Raw genomic sequence first — 20,242 nt, forward strand, 5'->3', positions numbered from 1 at the left:
AATCTAATGGCTCTGAGGGCCAGATTTGGCCCAGGGGCCGGAGTTTGACATGTATACTCTAGCGTATATACCGTGTTTTTTTGGACTATAAGACACTCCGGAATAAAGGACGCACCTAGGTTTACAGGGGCGAGTGCAGGACAACTGGGGACAATACAAGGAGTCCCCAACGTTGCGGCAGGTTGGCGGTTCGTATTGGTGGGCGATCCTAAGTCAGGGACTCCCTTTATTCGGTATATAAGACACAGGGACTTTTCTCCACATTTTTTGGGCGAGAGAAGTGCATCTTATATGCCGAAAAATACTGTAATTCCCTCTTATGAAATGATGATCATTTCAAGCTCTGTGCTTGGCAAACCTCCATAATTATATTCATTAGTGAAAATATAGTTCTTTGGATGACAATTGCGAAAAATTGTAAAATTTAAAATGCAAGCATATAAAAAATGTACATTCCTCCTAGAGGAAAATGCACTATAAATTACTTTTTTCCTATGTCCTATGAATGGAAGCGTATTTTTTTTAAAGGACGGTGACGGTGGATCCCGTCGCCTCATCTCAGATGCCACATGTAGCATCTAGAAGTCAGTTGCCTTTGCTGGCATTGCGGCTGAGTGCCGCGAATGTCGTTTGGCGGAGGTGAACAGGAAGAAGATCCACAGTGCTGTTCTACAGGAAATGACACAACTAAGGGGTTTTGAGCAATTTTTCACATTTCAGCCCTCTACCCATTCGTTGGACAATAACTTTATTATTACTTACCAAGCCTATATGAGCTACACATTGGTTTCATGCCACAAACTGGGCTCTCTTTTGGGTGGTACTATTTACTAAAAAAAAATGTTTATTTTGTATGCATTTAAATGGGAATAATAAGACATTTTTTTGTAGACAAAAATTATTATTTCTCAGTTTTCAGCCATTATCATTTTAAAATAAAAAATGTGCTACTGTGGGTAAAACTCACACATTTTATTTACCCAATAGTTCTGGTGTACTTTTTCCATTTTCTGTTTCTGGTTTTATCATTGTACTATATCAATAATTACAAGCCCAAATTTGTAAAAAAATAACAATAATATACCCTCATAGCATACATATATAAAAAGCTAAGTCCCTAACATAACAATTTGGTCAAATCCACAGTTAGACATTATTGTCCTGCGTTATAAAGTAATTATAACGCAGGATAACGCACTGTAATGTTAAGCCTATGCGACATTCACAGTGCAACGTTAACTTCGCGGTCTAAATGTTGCGTTATGGTAACTCACTGCTTGCAGGGCATTACCTCTAAACGCAGACGTTAACAGATACAGAGAAGCATACTTTTCATTGACTGTATGCTCCACTGTATCTACTGTATACCATGGTAATGCAGCGTTAATGTGCGTTACCACCTTCTTTTTTGCGTTGCGTTGTAATGCTGCGTTGCGACTTTAACGTTGCATTACAACGCAACGGCCCAATGTAAATATGCCCTTTATGTATTCTCTTTTAGGCTGCTTTCACAGTGGACGTTACAGGCGCACGTTAGTGCAGCCTGTAACGCAGCCCACCGCACAGCAATGAAAAAAGTCAATGGGCTGTTCACAGTGCCCACGTTGCATTACATTGTAACGCAGCAAGTTTTAAAAAAGTGCTGCATGCTGTGCGTTATACGCGGCTAAGCCGCGTTAGACTGTTTGCACATGCTCAGTGATGTTGGAGGAGGAGGTCTCCCCTCCTCCTTCGTGGCCAGCCACATGGCTAATTAATATTCACTGCACTCAGTGACGTGCAGTGTTTATTTCCTGAAACGGCCGCTCTGTGCGGCGATTGGCCGGCGGGACCACGTGATTCGGATCACGTGGTTTCCGCATCACATTGCACAAAAAAGGCGCACCAAGAGCAGCTCTAACGCAGCTCTAGGTAGCGTCCTCGTCCAGCACCACCAGGCGTTGCGTTAGGGGCACGTTATGCGACCTATAACGTCGCCTAAATCGCAACGTCCTGGTGGGAAAGAAGCCTTAAAGCGGACCCAAACCACACTTTTTTTTTTAATTACAAATATTTAGTTGCACCACTCTGACACATACAAAGATAAATAAACACTCCTTCAAACCTATGAGCATTTCAGTGCATGCTTTTCACCCTTCTCTTTTCATAGCTAGGGTTATACTGGGGGCAGCCATTAGCAATTCCTCCTTTGCTGGACTCCATCTACTCCTCCAGTTTGCCGGATTCTGTCCCGGCAATATGAAAGGAAGGGAGGGGTTCCTCCAATAAATGTAAAATATTTCATATTTGTCATAATGCAGCTGAAAAAAGGCTGCTATTTATTATTATAATTTAGAAAATAGATTTTATTTCTGAATTCTTGTATTTTTAGTTTGGGTCCACTTTAACCACTTGAGGACCGCCCCCAGCCGATGGGCGGCGGCAAAGACCGGGCCCAAACGACCGCAATACGCCCATCGGCGGGGGCGGCTGCGGGAGTGTCTGTGCGGCGATCGCGTCATTCGTGACGCGATCAGCCGCCGGGGACTGGCTCCGCCCACCGTTCGTTGTAACCCGCCGGCCGTTCGGAAGCGCCGGCGGGTTACTAGCACCCGGATCGCCGCATGTAACAAATATAATAGGCTTTGTAATGTATACAAAGCCTATTATACTGGCTGCCTCCTGCCCTGGTGGTCCCAGTGTCCGAGGGACCACCAGGGCAGGCTGCAGCCACCCTAGTCTGCACCCAAGCACACTGATTTCCCCCTCCCCTGCCCCCTGATCGCCCACAGCACCCCTCAGACCCCCCCCTGCCCACCCCCCAGACCACTGTTTGCACCCAGTCACCCCCCTAATCACCCATCAATCACTCCCTGTCACTATCTGTCAACGCTATTTTATTTTTAAGTCCCTAATCTGCCCCCTACTCCCTCCTGATCACCCCCCCACCCCTCAGATTCTCCCCAGACCCCCCCCCCAGACCCCCCCCCCCCCCGTGTACTGTATGCATCTATCCCCCCTGATCACCTGTCAATCACCTGTCAATCACCTGTCAATCACCCGTCAATCACCCGTCAATCACCCCCTGTCACTGCCACCCATCAATCAGCCCCTAACCTGCCCCTTGCGGGCAATCTGATCACCCACCCACACCAATAGATCGCCCGCAGATCCGACATCAGATCACCTCCCAAATCCATTGTTTACATCTCTTATCTCCTCTAAACACCCACTAATTACCCATCAATCACCCCCTATCACCACCTGTCACTGTTACCCATCAGATTAGACCCTAATCTGCCCCTTGCGGGCACCCAATCACCCGCCCACACGCTCAGATTGCCCTCAGACCCCCCCTTATCAATTCGCCCGTGCAATATTTACATCTGTTATTCCCTGTAATAACCCACTGATCACCTGTCAATCACCCATCAATCACCCCCTGTCACTGCCACCCATCAATCACCCCCTGTCACTGCCACCCATCAATCAGCCCCTAACCTGCCCCTTGCGGGCAATCTGATCACCCACCCACACCAATAGATCGCCCGCAGATCCGACATCAGATCACCTCCCAAATCCATTGTTTACATCTCTTATCTCCTCTAAACACCCACTAATTACCCATCAATCACCCCCTATCACCACCTGTCACTGTTACCCATCAGATTAGACCCTAATCTGCCCCTTGCGGGCACCCAATCACCCGCCCACACGCTCAGATTGCCCTCAGACCCCCCCTTATCAATTCGCCCGTGCAATATTTACATCTGTTATTCCCTGTAATAACCCACTGATCACCTGTCAATCACCCATCAATCACCCCCTGTCACTGCCACCCATCAATCACCCCCTGTCACTGCCACCCATCAAACAGCCCCTAACCTGCCCCTTGCGGGCAATCTGATCACCCACCCACACCAATAGATCGCCCGCAGATCTTCTCTCCTCTAAACACCCACTAATTACCCATCAATCACCCCCTATCACCACCTGTCACTGTTACCCATCAGATTAGACCCTAATCTGCCCCTTGTGGGCACCCAATCACCCGCCCACACCTCAGAACGCCCTCAGACCCCAGCCCTGATCACCTCGCCAGTGCATTGCTTGCATCTATTTCCCCCCTCTAATCACACCTTGAGACACCCATCAATCACCTCCTGTCACCCCCTAGCACACCTACCCATCAGATCAGGCCCTAATTTGCCCCGTGTGGGCTCCTGATCACTCGGCCAAACCCTCAGATCCCCCTCAGACCCCCTTCCGATCACGTCCCCAGTGCATTTATTGCATCTATTTTCCCCTCTAACCGCCCCCTGAGACACCCATCAATCACCTCCTGTCACCCCCCTAGCACTCCTATCCATCAGATCAGGCCCAATACATCCTGTCATCTAAGAGGCCACCCTGCTTATGACCGCTTCCACAAAATTTGCCCCCTCATAGACCACCTGTCATCAAAATTTGCAGATGCTTATACCCCTGAACAGTCATTTTGAGAAATTTGGTTTCCAGACTACTCACAGTTTTGGGCCCGTAAAATGCCAGGGCAGTATAGGAACCCCACAAGTGACCCCATTTTAGAAAGAAGACACCCCAAGGTATTCTGTTAGGTGTATGATGAGTTCATAGAATATTTTATTTTTTGTCAAAAGTTAGAGGAAATTGGATTTTTATTGTTTTTTTCACAAAGTGTCATTTTTCACTAACTTGTGACAAAAAATAAAATCTTCTATGAACTCACCATACCCCTAACGGAATACCTTGGGGTGTCTTCTTTCTAAAATGGGGTCACTTGTGGGGTTCCTATACTGCCCTGGCATTTTAGGGGCCCTAAACCGTGAGGAGTAGTCTAGAATCCAAATGCCTCAAAATGACCTGTGAATAGGACGTTAGGCCCCTTAGCGCACCTAGGTTGCAAAAAAGTGTCACACATGTGGTATCGCCGTACTCAGAAGAAGTAGTATAATGTGTTTTGCAGTGTATTTTTATACATACCCATGCTGGGTGGGAGAAATCTCTCTGTAAATGGACAATTGTGTGTAAAAAAAATCAAATAATTGTCATTTACAGAGATATTTCTCCCACCCAGCATCTGTATGTGTAAAAATACACCCCAAAACACATTATACTACTTCTCCTGAGTACGGCGGTACCACATGTGTGGCACTTTTTTGCACCCTAAGTGCGCTAAGGGGCCCAAAGTCCAATGAGTACCTTTAGGATTTCACAGGTCATTTTGCGACATTTGGTTTCAAGACTACTCCTCACGGTTTAGGGCCCCTAAAATGCCAGGGCAGTATAGGAACCCCACAAATGACCCCATTTTAGAAAGAAGACACCCCAAGGTATTCCGTTAGGAGTATGGTGAGTTCATAGAAGATTTTATTTTTTGTCACAAGTTAGCGGAAAATGACACTTTGTGAAAAAAAACAATTAACATCAATTTCCGCTAACTTGTGACAAAAAAAAAAAATCTTCTATGAACTCACCATACTCCTAATGGAATACCTTGGGGTGTCTTCTTTCTAAAATGGGGTAATTTGTGGGGTTCCTATACTGTCCTGGCATTTTAGGGGCCCTAAACCGTGAGGAGTAGTCTTGAAACGAAATTTCTCAAAATGACCTGTGAAATCCTAAAGGTACTCATTGGACTTTGGGCCCCTTAGCGCAGTTAGGGTGCAAAAAAGTGCCACACATGTGGTATTGCCGTACTCAGGAGAAGTAGTATAATGTGTTTTGGGGTGTATTTTTCCACATACCCATGCTGAGTGGGAGAAATATCTCTATAAATAGACAATTGTGTGTAAAAAAAATAAAAAAATTGTCATTTACGGAGATATTTCTCCCACCCAGCATGGGTATGTGTAAAAATACACCCCAAAACACATTATACTACTTTTCCTGAGTACGGCAATACCACATGTGTGGCACTTTTTTGCAGCCTAACTGCGCTAAGGGGCCCAAAGTCCAATGAGCATCTTTAGGCTTTACAGGGGTGCTTACAATTAGGCACCCCCCAAAATGCCAGGACAGTGAACACACCCCACAAATGACCCCATTTTGGAAAGTAGACACTTCAAGGTATTCAGAGAGGAGCATAGTGAGTCCGTGGCAGATTTCATTTTTTTTTTGTCGCAAGTTAGAAGAAATGGAAACTTTTTTTTTTGTTGTTGTTGTCACAAAGTGTCATTTTCCGCTAACTTGTGACAAAAAATAAAATCTTCTATGAACTCACCATGCCTCTCACTGAATACTTTGGGATGTCTTCTTTCCAAAATGGGGTCATTTGGGGGGTATTTGGACTATCCTGGAATTTTAGCCCCTCATGAAACCTGACAGGTGCGCAGAAAAGTCAGAGATGCTTGAAAATGGGAAAATTCACTTTTGGCACCATAGTTTGTAAACGCTATAACTTTTACCCAATCCAATAAATATACACTGAATGGTTTTTTTTTTATCAAAGACATGTAGCAGAATAACTTTCGCGCTCAAATGTATAGGAAATTTTACTTTATTTGAAAAATGTCAGCACAGAAAGTTAAAAAAGTCATTTTTTTGACAAAATTCATGTCTTTTTTGATGAATATAATAAAAAGTAAAACTCGCAGCAGCAATCAAATAGCATCAAAAGAAAGCTGTATTAGTGACAAGAAAAGGAGGTAAAATTCATTTAGGTGGTAGGTTGTATGACCGAGCATTAAACCGTGAAAGCTGCAGTGGTCTGAATGGAGAAAAAGGCTCTGGTCCTTAAGGGGCGAAAAGACTGTGGTCCTGAAGTGGTTAAATTCTGTCACTTTGGCTTTTTTTTTTTTTTTTAGAAGTTTTTTTTTATTTTGGTAACTTTGGGGGTGAGGGAGGTTATACAATGGGTTAAGACTTTCTTTTTAGGTATGTGATTTTTTTTAAGGTTCAGTAATTAATTTGCCTACTAGATGGCACCTTCCTGCTAAAGGTGCATACACACATCAGATAAATGTCTTTGGAAAATGAAAGATCACAGACCAATTTTGCCCCCTTCCATGTAGTATGAGAGCCATACCTACACAGTCTATTCTATTGAGCTGAACTCCCCATCAGAAAGAAATCTTAGCAAGATGCTGCACACAAAGATGCTGTAGAGTCTACAGTGTAGACATTCAAAAGATCAGAATCTGCAAAAGATCAGTACCTGCAAAAGATCCGTTCCTGCAAAATGCATTCATAGTCTATGAGATCTGCAGATCATCATACACACCTTGTTTAACAGACATTCATCTGCAGATCAGATCCACCAGGATGGATTTTCAGATCTGCAGATGATTGCTTGATCTGCAGATGAATGTCAGTTAAACAAGGTGTGTATGATGATCTGCAGATCTCATAGACTATGAATGCAATTTGCAGGAACGGATCTTTGGCAGGAACAGATCTTTTGCAGATACTGATCTTTTGTGTCTGTACAGCATCTGTGTGTGCAGCATCTTGCAAAGATTTTTATCTGATGGGGAGTTCAGCTCCATAGAAAAGACTGTGTAGAGCAGAGGTGCCCACACTTTTTCGGCTCGTGAGCTACTTTTTAAAATTAGCAAATCAAAGTGATCTACCTATGTTCTATTTTAGGAGCACACTTGTATATACAGAATGGAAAATGTAGTAGGGTCGGGATCTACCATGAAGGCCTTTGAGATCTACCAGTAGATCGCTATCTACCTAATGGGCACCCCTAGTGTACAGTATGGCTCTCATACTACATGGAAGTGGATAAAATTGGTCTGTGTGATCTTTCATTTTCCAAAGACTTTTATCTGGTTTAGCTAAACTGAAAGCGGAAGTAATGGGGGGTGGGGGGGGAGATTATGGACTTTCAATTAATGAACTCTGCTGTTCATTACAGCAGAGTTCATTCATGAATCAGGCGCTTTGATTGGCTTTGGGAACACGTTTCCATTCACCAATTTGTCCTGTAATGTATGTCGCTGGACATTAGACAATAGAAGAGGAGTATCTAAGCTCTGAGACTTAAGATGAAGTCTTCCCTGCAGCTTCACCAAAAACGACTGGTGTTTGGAAAAACGACAGCGCTCAAATCTGAACCAGCCCTTGGTGACGTAAATGGCAGTAAGTACCGGTCCGTACTACAAAAACATCAGAGCTATATCAATAAACTTTGATCATATCAGTCAGGTAAATGCAAACCTCTCCAGTCAAGTGTCAGATCGGCAATGCAGGCATCTCTGACTGCACCGGAGATACAAAAGACACAGAAATATGCGTTTAAAAACATTACAGTGCGAAACGCAGATAGCTGTTTTGCTATGCGGCCCAAGGACTTCCATTATGTTCCATTATGTGCGATTCAAGCCCCTTTTACACTTGCCTTCCAAGTGTGCATTGCATTACCATGTTTGGGGTAATGCAACAGCAATGCAAGGCGATGGGGCCATTCACACTTACCGCGTCGTTACATCCAATTTGCGATAAATTGACATACAAGCTGGAATTATTTGCATGCCATTGACCATGTATGTAAATTAAATGCAAATTGTATATAGCTTCAAAGCTGCATACAAATTTTCATACAGAATAAATTTTAACATCTGCTGCTGCTGCTGCTGCTGCTGCTGCTGCTGCTGCTGCTGCTGCTGCAGCTGCTGCTGCTGCTGCAGCTGCTGCTACTACCTGCAGTGGTTTTTGTCTAGCAGCTAGCTGACTCTCTGTTCCATTGTGGAGGTAACTATCGAAACAGATTATATGACTAACAGCTCCAGGGGTAGAAAGTCTGAATGGGAACACATTAGGTTGTGCAGAAGAGGCAGCATTTTTCTGCATATGCGTTCGTGCATTTTTAGTGCTTTTTCCGCGCGTTTTCTGTGCGTTTGCGTTGTGCAGTTTTTCCCCGCACAGGCATTTTGCATGCATTTTAATGTGTTTGCGGTTAGCATATATAAATCGCATATGAGTTTTGGATACTTTTTTATGCACTTTATGCAAATCACTAGGAAGTCAACAGGAAGCGGAAATTCATTTGTTTAAAAAAAAACGCATAAAAAGCATATAAAACGCACTAAACCGCAATACCCCTGCGTCACCATTGACTTTCATTATGTGCATTTTAGTTTGTATTTTGGAAAAATATTGTATTTTGGAAAAATATGCAACCTAACGTGTTTGAAAAAACACACATTGCAGAATACAAACAGATGCATTTTTTATGCAGCCCGTTGACTTGCATTAGGTGTGTTAACGGTAGCATTTCTGCCTAGTGTGTTCCAAGCCTCTGAGCTCTGCCAGAGGATTTCTACTTATCAATATTAAATGCCACTGCAGTAAAAATTCTGGCATCCTGGTACCGCTATAGCCATTGATGTCATAACAGCAGAATAAAGATCCTTGCTATAATATGTATTTATAAAAAATGGTCAGAAAGGTCATTTCTCCTGACCTGTCAGCAGGATGACACCCCTCTTCATCTGGGGTCAACCTGCTGATAAGGCTTCCAATTGCCATTTATTCTCTGCCGTAACTGTATAGTAATGGCAGTTAGAAGTCTTGTTGGGTAGAAGAAACCAAGCAAAGAAGGGTATCCTTGCCACTGCAAGCAGCCTTACTGACAGATGAGGAGCTGTCAGATATTGAAATGTCACATACCGATGTCACATTCCAAGGACCACACCCCTTTAGCACCCGCCCTCGTCTATCTGAGGTCTCTAGAAGATGATTATATGTATCCATATGTGTGTGTGATATCGAAATCTGACATTTCGGAGCCATTTATGATACAAAGGGGGAGTATATTTTACTCTCAGTAGACATCTGACAAGGCTAAAGAGCTGTCAGATAATGAGAAAATTTTTCAATATTTGTATTCTACTGTTTACTATAAATAGTTATAGAGATAAACGAGGATGTCAACATTTTCTCTAACATGGTGCATTAAAAGCAGGAGGCCTGAAAAAGAATTTCTGAAAGTCCAGTTAAACTCATCAACCATAGAGAAAAAGTATTCGGGCACCAGATGAGCTTGTTTAAAAGGACTTTCTCAGAATGTTAGAACACCCCATGCTGTGTTAAAGAGAACCCGAGATGGGTTTGAAGAATATTATCTGCATACAGAGGCTGGATCTGCCTATACAGCCCAGCCTCTGTTGCTATCCCAAACCCCCCTAAGGTCCCCCTGCACTCTGCAATCCCTCATAAATCACAGCCACGCTGCTGACAAACAGCTTGTCAGAGCTGGCTGTGTTTATCTCTATAGTGACAGTCTGCTGCTCTCCCCGCCTCCTGCAGAACTCCAGTCCCCGCCTGCATCCCTTTCCTCCCTGCTGATTGGAGGGAAGGGATGGGGGCAGGGACCGGAGCTATGCAGGAGGCGGGGGAGCAGCTGAGACTGACACTACAGATGTAAACACAGCCTTACAGCACGGCTGTGATTTATGAGGGATTGCAGAGTGCAGGGGGACCTTAGTGGGGTTTGGGATAGCAACAGAGGCTGGGCTGTATAGGCAGATCCAGCCTCTGTATGCAGATAACATTCTTTAAACACACCTCGGGTTCTCTTTAAAGGACCAAAAAACAAACAGCAACAAAAAAAACCCAGACATTCTCATTTATATCTTTGAATTCTGATTTTTCTCATTCATAAACAGTTTTGAAGGATTAAAAGTATAGAGAAAAAAAAATATAGCAAAAAAGTATCCAGGCCGCAGTCTCTGTTTGCTGTATGGTGGATGTTGCGGTGAAGCAATAAAAGGTGGAATGTCTACTAACCTCATTTGGTGCCTGGATACTTTTTCGCTATATTTTTTCTCTCTATACTTTTCATCTAGTTTCGACTTGTTTTTTGCTCCTTTTGTTTTCATCCAATTAAACTCAGTTCCTTATTTATAATGTTTACACGAGTACTGATGTTTGAGTCCTGGAACCCACTGCAAAACGCAATCGCAGATCGCAATCGCTTGCTTTTCGTATGAGTAGTTTGTAAGGGCCCATTCACACTTACAATCGCAGAACGCCGGCGATTACCGCCGGCGTTCTGCGGGAGTGATTTTCCCGCGATTAGCGCGGAAAAATCACTGGACACTGCGGCGGTTTTGGAGCGATCGCGATTAGCGTGCTATGCACGCTAATCACGATCGCAAATCGCGGAACGCTCGTCGCCGGCAAACCGCTGCATGCAACGCGGTTGCGGTTATCGCTAACCGCAACCGCGGCAGTGAGAACACGGCCACTGGCTACAATGTGTAGCGGTTCTTGCAGAACCGCTAGCGGTTTGCCGCGAGCGGGAATCGTGCGATTCCCGCTCAGGTGTGAATGGGCCCTAAGCGATTCCTTGAGCGTTTTAGGGAGCGATTTTAAAAAGTGTATCAATTTGCCAGCGGTTTTAAGTCCTTTCTATTAATTTTAATTTTGTTACAGTGTACATTAACTTCAAAACTCTAGCAAAATCGCTCCGTGCAAGTTTTGATGAGCGATTACGCCAGTGATTATATACTTTACATTGAAGCGCAAATGCTAACAAAATGCTGCATGTCCTGCGTTTGCGATTTTACTAATCGCAATCACTTCTGTGGAATTTGCACCGTCCATTTACATTGGCAGAGCCTTTAAGGAAATTTCTCACACTCCCTAAACGCTCAAAAAAAAAAAGCTCTAATGGGTTCCAGCCCATAATCAACAATCCTTCAAAACTGTTTATGAGCGAGAAAAATCAGAATTCAAAGATATAAATGAGGGTTTTTTTTTTTTTTTTGGTCCTTTAGCACAGCATGAGGTGTTTTAACTTTTAAACTCGCTCCATGAATCCTTGTTCTTACAGCAACACTGTGGGTGCACACACACATCCAATTTTTATTGGCCAATTTTTCCACCTCCATGTACTTTGAGAGCTTACCTACACAATCTGTTCATAGCATTCAAAATCTGTTTGCAATCATACTACATTGTAGTGGTAAAATTGGCCAATAGTTCGACAATCAAAATTGGATGTTTATACACACCCTAATGTTATCATTAGCAATGTTTCAAAGCAGTTCATAAGCAAGGGAAAAAAAATCAGTATTCAGAATTTGTAACTAAAGGGCTCCTTTAAGGGCCCCGTTTCCACTATCGCGAATCCGCATGCGGTTTCAAATAGCCAATAGAAGTGAATGGGCCTGTTTCCACTTGTCAGTTTTCCTGAGCGTTTTTCTGTGCAGGATTTTTCTGCACGGCAGAGCCCTCAGAATTCGCCTGCGTGTGGAATGCATTGTGAATCGCACGCAATGTATTTAATAGGGAAGTCGCATGCGGTTTTGGCATGCGTTTTTTCCCGCTATTTCGCATGCGATTTTGCATATAAACTAATGTAAATTCACACAGGCAGTGACATGGTTAAAATGGCATATACCCTATGCGAAATCGTGGCGAAAACGCATGCGGAATCATGGCAAAAACAATTCTGTGGCGATTTCGCACCGCACAAGTGGAAACGAGCCCTAAGAGTGTGTACACATATTTTGATTAGCCATCGACGGGCCAAGTTTACCACACCCTGTATTATGAGGGCCAACACATTTTGAATGCTGTGAACAGGTACGCTCTCAAACGAACATGGAGGTGGTAAAATTGGTCAATCAAAATTGGATGTGTGTATTCACCCAGAGGCGTAACTACAAATCATGCCCCCCCCCCCCCCCCCTTCGCCAGCAAAATGTTGACGGGGCCCCTTAAAGCTAATGGGAACCCGTTTAAAAAAATAAATAAAAAGTCAGATACTCACCTAAGGAGAGGGAGGCTCTGGGTCCCATAGAGCATACCCTCTCCTCTCCCGGTGCCTGCTATTGCGCTGGCTCCTCCGTAGCGGTATTAGACCGTTTTGGTCAAATACCGCTGTCTCCCGGCCAAAGGGAGGCTTTGGAAATGCTTTGGGAGCCCGAGTGCTCCCGAAGACGGGCCGCTCTACACTGCGCACGCGCGCCCTCTATGACGCACTCGCGTGTGCGCCGCTTGTCTTCGGGAGGACTCGGCTCCTGAAGACTTCCGAAGTCACCTCGGCGGGGGATGTGAACGGAGGAGCCAACACAGCACCGGGGGCACCGGGAGAGGAGAGGGATGGCTCATTAGGACCGAGCCTTCCCTCTCCTTAGGTGAGTATCTGTTTTTTTTTTGTTTTTGTTTTTGTTTTAAATACGGGGTCACATTAGCTTTAACCCCTTCACTTGCCTCCCCTTGGTGACCCTCACGGCCTGGGGGCCCATCTCACAAGGGTCATAAAACTTGTGTGGCCATCATGATCTTCACACCTTGTGTAGCCACAAAAACACCTGATTTGGAGTATCAGAGGAAGGGAGGTTAGTAGTAGGGGGCTAGGGCCCCCCACACCTCTGGGCCCTCCTGCAATCCCCTGTAGTTACACCCCTGTATGCACCTTAAGGCAGCAGGGGGGTTAAAATGCCTTCTAAAACTCCCCTTGAACTCCCTCCACGATTTCCAGTGTTTACAAGAGTACAAATGTTATCTTTAGAAACCTTTAAAGGCAGTTTATAAACAAGAGAAAAATCTGCGTAAAAAAATAACTGAAAAACAGCTATAAAAAGGGTAACGCTTTATCCAACACATTCTAGAGTTCCCCTTAAATGTTCCCTATACTACGAAACCTCAAGCAAGTCCAGTTTATGTCAACGTAAACACTCCTGGCAGATAAATAGGTTCCTGCACAGCAATCTATACAAAAAAGACAGAAGGAGGGATGGAGGACATAAGTTAGTTCCACCCCCAGACAAAAAAAAGTCCCTAGTCTACATTACATACACTACATGGTACATACATAGGACTATGGCAGGGATTAGATTGTGAGCCCCTCAGTTAGTGACAAGACAAAATACTCTGTACAGCGCTGCGGAAGATGTCGGCGCTCTATAAATACTGAATAATAATAATAGAACAAGCAAATCTCAGCGACAGAGAAGACCTAAACACTGTAACAAAAATTTGGGGCTCATTCAAAAAAATCTGTGTGATGTAAGCAAATACACCTGCTGGCAGCACCATTCATTGCACCATAACGTTGGCCCCATCGACAGCCCTGCCGACAGGCGAGGAACTGTCAAGTACTGAAAAGTCTCACTTCTGAGCCTGCAGAAAGCTGGGCGGCATGCCTGGCACACACCATGCCATTTCCACTTCAGCTCCTATTCAAATGATCAGACCGATATTCAGATCTGATATTAATCGGATATAGAAGAAAGCTAATGTACACACACATGCAATATTTTTCAAATTCTAATCAGATTTCCGATCATTTCCCCAATTGGATATCAATAGAAAATGAACAGATAGAACACACACAGAACAATATAGCCAGTACTTCCATCAATAGTTTCCAGTATGTCCGATTGCGAAAGTGATCATTTTTGAGCGTGTGATCGGTCACTGGCAATCACCAGGCGATCTATTGTTTTTTTTCCCGACCTCTTTTTCTCAATCAGAAATAGCTACTGAAGTGAACCTGGGTACACACATGAGATAAAAATCTTTGGAAAATGAAAGATCATAGATAATCTGCAGATACTCTTGGTATAAATGTTTACAAAAGACCTCAAAAGTTACAGACGAAACATTTATCTCTGAATCTTTCAAGTGCATCCCGGTGGATCTGATCTGCAGATGATTGTTGTGTGTATGAGATCTCCAGATATTTCTTAACGTTCGTGAGCACATGCATGCATGAAAAAGGAGGTAAATAGACTATGGAAGCATTTTTTGGGTCTTTTGCATCACCTGATCTTTTCCATGTGTGCAGCATCTTTAGAAAGTTCCGTCTGACAAACCTCCCTGACAAACCTATGTGGCAGATTAATTCCTCAGTTTGCAAAGATTTTTATCTGATGTGTGTACTCAGCCTGAGAATTGCATATCGTGCACCAGCCCTTAGTTCATACTGGGGTGATTTGCGGGCGTTTTCTCCAGATTTCCGAATGATCGGTGATCGCTACCGCTTTGAAAAGCGCTAGTGTAATATGCAGTATATGGCAGTGATCTCGCTGCAGCGATCGCCATTCGCAATTTTCAGAAAATAAAAACAGTGCATTCAGCACTTTTCTGCGATTTTAGAGCGATCACGGTTCCAATGTTAAAAAGTCGCGCATTGCGATTGCTCAAAAACTTCCAAAAAAAACCCCACCCTCTGCAAAATGCTAGCGATTTGCGATCCCCAGTGTGAACTGGGCAGAAAGCAGAGGCAGTTGTGATTTTTATAGGGAGAGAGTTCAGAGGGAGAGATGTGGCAGTGAAATCAGTGTATAAGCAGGAGTAGAGAGAACCTGTCCTGTATCAGAGGCATACACACCTGCTCAGGCGACAGGCGAGCGTCCGGAGAGAGCGAGGAGACGTACCTGTGTCAGGTGTGGCCGGCTGTCAGCGGAGTAGATCTGCAGCGCTCACCTGTGCCGTCCTCTCCTAGCTGGACGACCTTTGTCCCCCGGCTCCACACGGCCAAGTAAGACGCTGCAGTTTCCATATAAGGCTATGCGCTCAGCTGGGTGAAGGAGGCCGACACCTGCCCTGGCTCTCCCCTGTGTCTCATGTTAATTAGACTGGTTTAATTAACCCTGTTTTATTACATCAGCTCACCCTCCTCCTCCAAGCGCAGCAGCTGTAGACGCCATTTTTTAAACGGTTTTGTTGCTATAGTGCATTAATAGTTCCTACACACCGATGCATAAGATAAATAGAGCATATCTGAGATTTAAAGGACACCTGTAAGTGGTAAAAAAAAAGAAAAAAAAGAGGGTAACCTACCTGTGGCTTATACTGGCCCCCTGCAGGCGTCCTCTGAGACAAAACGAACCTCCGGTCCTGTGCCGCGGATCACTTTAGTTTTCGGCGCCACGTGCATCCTCGTTCGTGCTCCAGTCATTGGGAGCGTACTGGGAGAGGGGGAGGGGGCGGTAGAAGACCCAGGTAAGTTAAACTTTTTTTTTAACTGTTTACAGGTGTCATTTATTTTTATTGAACGATCATATTTTCGATAAGATCATTCAGACTGAAAGAAAAGATCGTATTTACTCTACCCACAACACTAAAGAATCCAACTTGGGATCAAATCTCCACCAGTTATGATCATATCTATGAAAAAAAATCTGCCAAGCTAAACAATCATTTATTATTATTAAAGCGGACTATAACCCTGCATTTCAACTTTGCTCTAAAACATTATTTACAGCATATTATACGCAACCAGCATTTTTTTTTTTACTAGACCAGCATTGGAAGGGTTACACACAGAGCTTTAAAGTTCCGTGGAGAGACATGCTGCCAGCAGCCGAAGTTTAGATAGATACATTTAAGTAAACACAATGTAACAAGTGGTAAATGTTACATACTCTTTGGCTGTCCTCCAGCTCCTGCACAGTCAGAGAGAGTGAGTGACATTCCTCACTTGTTACATTGTGTTTACTTAAATGTATCTATCTAAACTTCGGCTACGGGCAGCATGTCTCTCCACAGAACTTTAAAGCTCTGTGTGTAACCCTTCCAATGCTGGTCTAGTAAAAAAAATTGCTGGTTGCATATAATATGCTGTAAATAATGTTTTAGAGCAAAGGTGAAATGCAGGGTTATATTCCGCTTTAAGTACTGATATAGCACCGACATTACGCAGCGCTGTACAGAGTATATTGTCTTGTCACTTGTGTGTCCCTCTGAGGGGCTCACAATCTAATCCGTACCATAGTCATATGTCTATGTGTGTATCGTGTAGTGTATGTATTGTAGTCTAGGGCCACTTTAGGGGAAAGCCAATTAACTCATCTGTATGTTTTTGGGGTGTGGGAGGGAACTGTAGTGCCTGGAGGAAACCCACACAGACACGGAGAGAACATACAAACTCCATGCAGACATTGCCCTGGCTGGAGTTTGAATCAGAGAACCAGTGCTGCAAGGCAAGAGTGCAAACCAGCGCTGCGTAATATGTTGGCACTTTATAAATACAATAAATAATAATAATAACCAATACGTCACCGCGCTGCCCATTTCTTGAAAGGTTCCCACTAACATTACAAATTCCCGAACGATCGACATCCAAACCAATTGCTGCGATCGTTCGAACCCACCAACGGAGGGGAAAATGATGAGCTATCCAATTAGACAGAAAGAATCGTTCAGATATTCTGATGGATGGAAATCAATAGAACGATCGTTTGTTGCTAATCAGCACGATTATTCCTTCGATCGTCCGGGAGATTGTACTTATCCATTTCCATGCAATACAATCTGAATAGTCTGATGGAAAATATGATCGTTCACTAAAAATTGTACTGTTAATGGGCACCTTATGGCTGGCAGCACCCTTGAGCTGTGTAAGAACACAGACGTTTTTACGACCACATTTCTTGTGTGTTTGTGTGCAATTTTCAATTTGGTAAATACATTTGATTGAGCTCTAATGCAATCCATTGAAATAAATTGAACGTGAAACGCTTGCGGCGTGTGAAAAAAACCATACTGAACACCTGCATGTTTTTTACCGTAATGCTGGCAATCACAAAAAATACCAGAATCGCAAGCTGCCCACAGCAATACATTATAAACAATTGTTCAAAACGGAGGCGCCAGATAAGGATAAAATAGTTAAAAAACGTTTAAAAAGGGAAATGTGGTGGGGGGGTCTTGGCACCCCGTGGGTAAAGGCACAGGAGACAAAAAACGGGAGCCCAGTAGTGCAATATGTCAGTTAGTGATGTGTTAAAAATCAGTAAGATCAGTAAGTAGCATCAGTAAGATGCTACTTACAAAGGCCATAAACCCGACTCCACTTGGGGTGGTCCTGGAGGGACCTGGACGTGGTCGCTCTTTTGAAGTAAAAAGGTGACAGATATCCACCCTGGTAGACACCACGGATGTTCTGTCACCACCCCTCAGACAGGATATGTACGGTGGTATACTAAGCACATAGGAGGGAAAGAGGCACCCTGGTTGGATAAAAAGTTCTAAAAACAGCTTAAAAACGAAAAGGATAACGAGGTGTCTGACCTCAATGACGAAATCTTTGTGACTTACAAAACATTTTTATTTAGCACGGGCAATGCGTTTTGCGGGTCTGAGCCCGCTTCCTCAGGCCAATAGCAGTGCCAAATGACAGATATCAGCCTTAGCTGACTGATTCACTGGTTACATCCCGCTACATCAGGCAGTATATAGATTATACTATACTAGATACTATATACTAGATAGTAGATTGTAAAGATTCAGACCAGGTATGAGCGCCTCCATCTTTACAAGCTCCATATACTGCCTGATGAAGCGGGATGTAACCCGTGAAACGCGTTGCTATCACTCTGGAGTCTATTTGAATAAAGATATTTTTCAGTGAATAACTGATCGTGTGTCTACTTGTGGGAGGTAAGCCCACCACTTCCTCTCCCTTTTTAATAATTTTTTAACTATTTTATCCTTATCTGGCACCTCCTTTTTGAACAATTGTTTATTCTGAGTGTCCGCCCTGGGTGGAGGGGTGTTACCCCCTTTTTTTTTTAACCCAAATGGGGTCGGGTCTAATCTCCCCACCTGCCCACCAGAGGTAGCCCACCTTTGTGAGTGTATTCTCATTCATTTACTCCTACGACCAATTGGTTTGACATACTGCACTACTGGGGCTCTCAATATGCTTTGTTTATCATAGCAATACATTGCATGCGTGTCTCTTTGCGTTTTGATGCAAAAAGCAGAACTGCAGTGTTTTCAGCAAAGTGCGCGCACAGCCTTAAAAAAAAAAACCAAGGGAACCCGAGGTGAGAGGGATATGAAGGCTGCCATATTTATTTCCTTTTAAACAATACCAGTTACCTGGCAGCCCTGCCAATCTATTTGGCTGCAGTAGTGTCAGATCTGACAATATTGTCAGAAACACCTGATCTGCTGCATGCTTGTTCAGGGTCTATGGCTAAAAGTATTAGAGGCAGAGAATCAGCAAGATAGCCAGGAAAATGGTATTGCTTAAAAGAAAATAAATGCAACTCTCACCTCGGGTTCACTTTAACTACCATTGCGAAAAGTTTTAAAATTTAAAATACTTACATATTAATGTAAATAGTAGTAAAAAATGCTTTACTTTTTCCCCGATGTTAGTGTCACTTACAGTAAGTAGGAAAAAGCTGACAGATCTGACAGGTTTTCCTCATGGGGGATTCTCAGGATTATTCGTTACAAAAGCACTCTCTGGAAAAATCTATATAAAGATGCCAGGCAGCCTCTTTACTTGATATTGCACTATTTTGGTAGTTCTATTGCAGAGCAACTGCAGTTCAATAACTGCTTTTATAAATAAAGAAATAACTAAGAATCCCCTATGAGTAGATGGACTAGTCCAGTGATCTGCTAGGTACACACTATGAGATTTTCTGGCAGATTTACTGTCAGATCGATTATTTCCAACATGTCCGATCTGATTTCCTATCGATCTCTGATCTTTTTCAGATCGATTTCCGATAGGAGTGAACAGAAAACAGTCGGAAATCGATCAGAAAATGATCGATCGAAAGTCAGATCGGACATGTTGGAAATAAACGATCTGACCGTGAATCTGCCAGAAAATCTCATAGTGTGTTTAGACAAAAGGGAACACTAGGGGAGTCCAGATTAGCATTCCTGATCTGTAAGAAGAAAGCAGGTCAGGGTGGGGGATAGAAATTTTAATCTATGAAAATGTGTGCATTACATTTGCAGTTAAGTTGTAATTATTAGTATCTTATTGAGTCTTGTATGTGTAGTGTAATAAGAGGGAAAAAATGCTGAAATCTTATTGGCTATAAGGAGCAACGCACCTGTTGTCTGTTACTGATTTTTTACAAATAAAGTTTTAGGCCTCTTTCACACTTGGACGTTGCGTTTTAGGGGACGTTAAGATCACATAACATGCCCATAACGCAACACATGGTGGTGTTGAAGTTGGACGTCAGATTGAGCCGCGTTATGCAGCTCTTGGTGCGCTGTGTTCATTCTATCTATACTGATAGAACAGCCGCTCCAGGATAGTGATGGGAAATCCAGATCTTTTCAAGGATTTGGATGATTCGAATCGGATCATTGAAAATATCCGGATCTTTGAGCCGAATCATTTGAATCATTTTACTAGAGAAGCAGACTGGGGGTGAAATGACTAGCAGGACAGGACTTTCCCTGCACTGTACATTCTGTATGTTCCTGTTTCTTCCAGACAGACATCCACTGTGAACCGAATCGTTCATTGTGATGATCCGGATAATTTGACTCACAAAAAAGATCCGGATCAAATGAACGATTC

The 20,242-nt window shown here is 43.5% G+C and overlaps 1 protein-coding gene across 9 annotated transcripts in view; it reads right to left on the bottom strand.

Annotated features, from left to right (window-relative positions):
• Positions 1-20,242, bottom strand: part of VIL1 (villin 1) — a 139,808-nt gene that overhangs the window by 85,356 nt on the left and 34,210 nt on the right. For 4 of the 9 annotated variants that reach the window (XM_068246053.1, XM_068246055.1, XM_068246057.1 and 1 more), the window contains one exon: positions 15,742-15,869. The exons of 3 other annotated variants lie outside the window; for them this stretch is intronic. The gene's annotated coding sequence lies outside the window, so the exon portion shown is untranslated. Of the gene's footprint in view, positions 1-15,289; positions 15,312-15,335; positions 15,401-15,741; positions 15,870-20,242 lie in introns of those variants that run through there. 2 more of the 9 variants (XM_068246059.1, XM_068246060.1) reach the window with 2 other exon arrangements.

This window comes from Hyperolius riggenbachi, chromosome 7 (genome assembly GCF_040937935.1).
Source record: "Hyperolius riggenbachi isolate aHypRig1 chromosome 7, aHypRig1.pri, whole genome shotgun sequence".
Classification (NCBI taxonomy): domain Eukaryota; kingdom Metazoa; phylum Chordata; class Amphibia; order Anura; family Hyperoliidae; genus Hyperolius; species Hyperolius riggenbachi.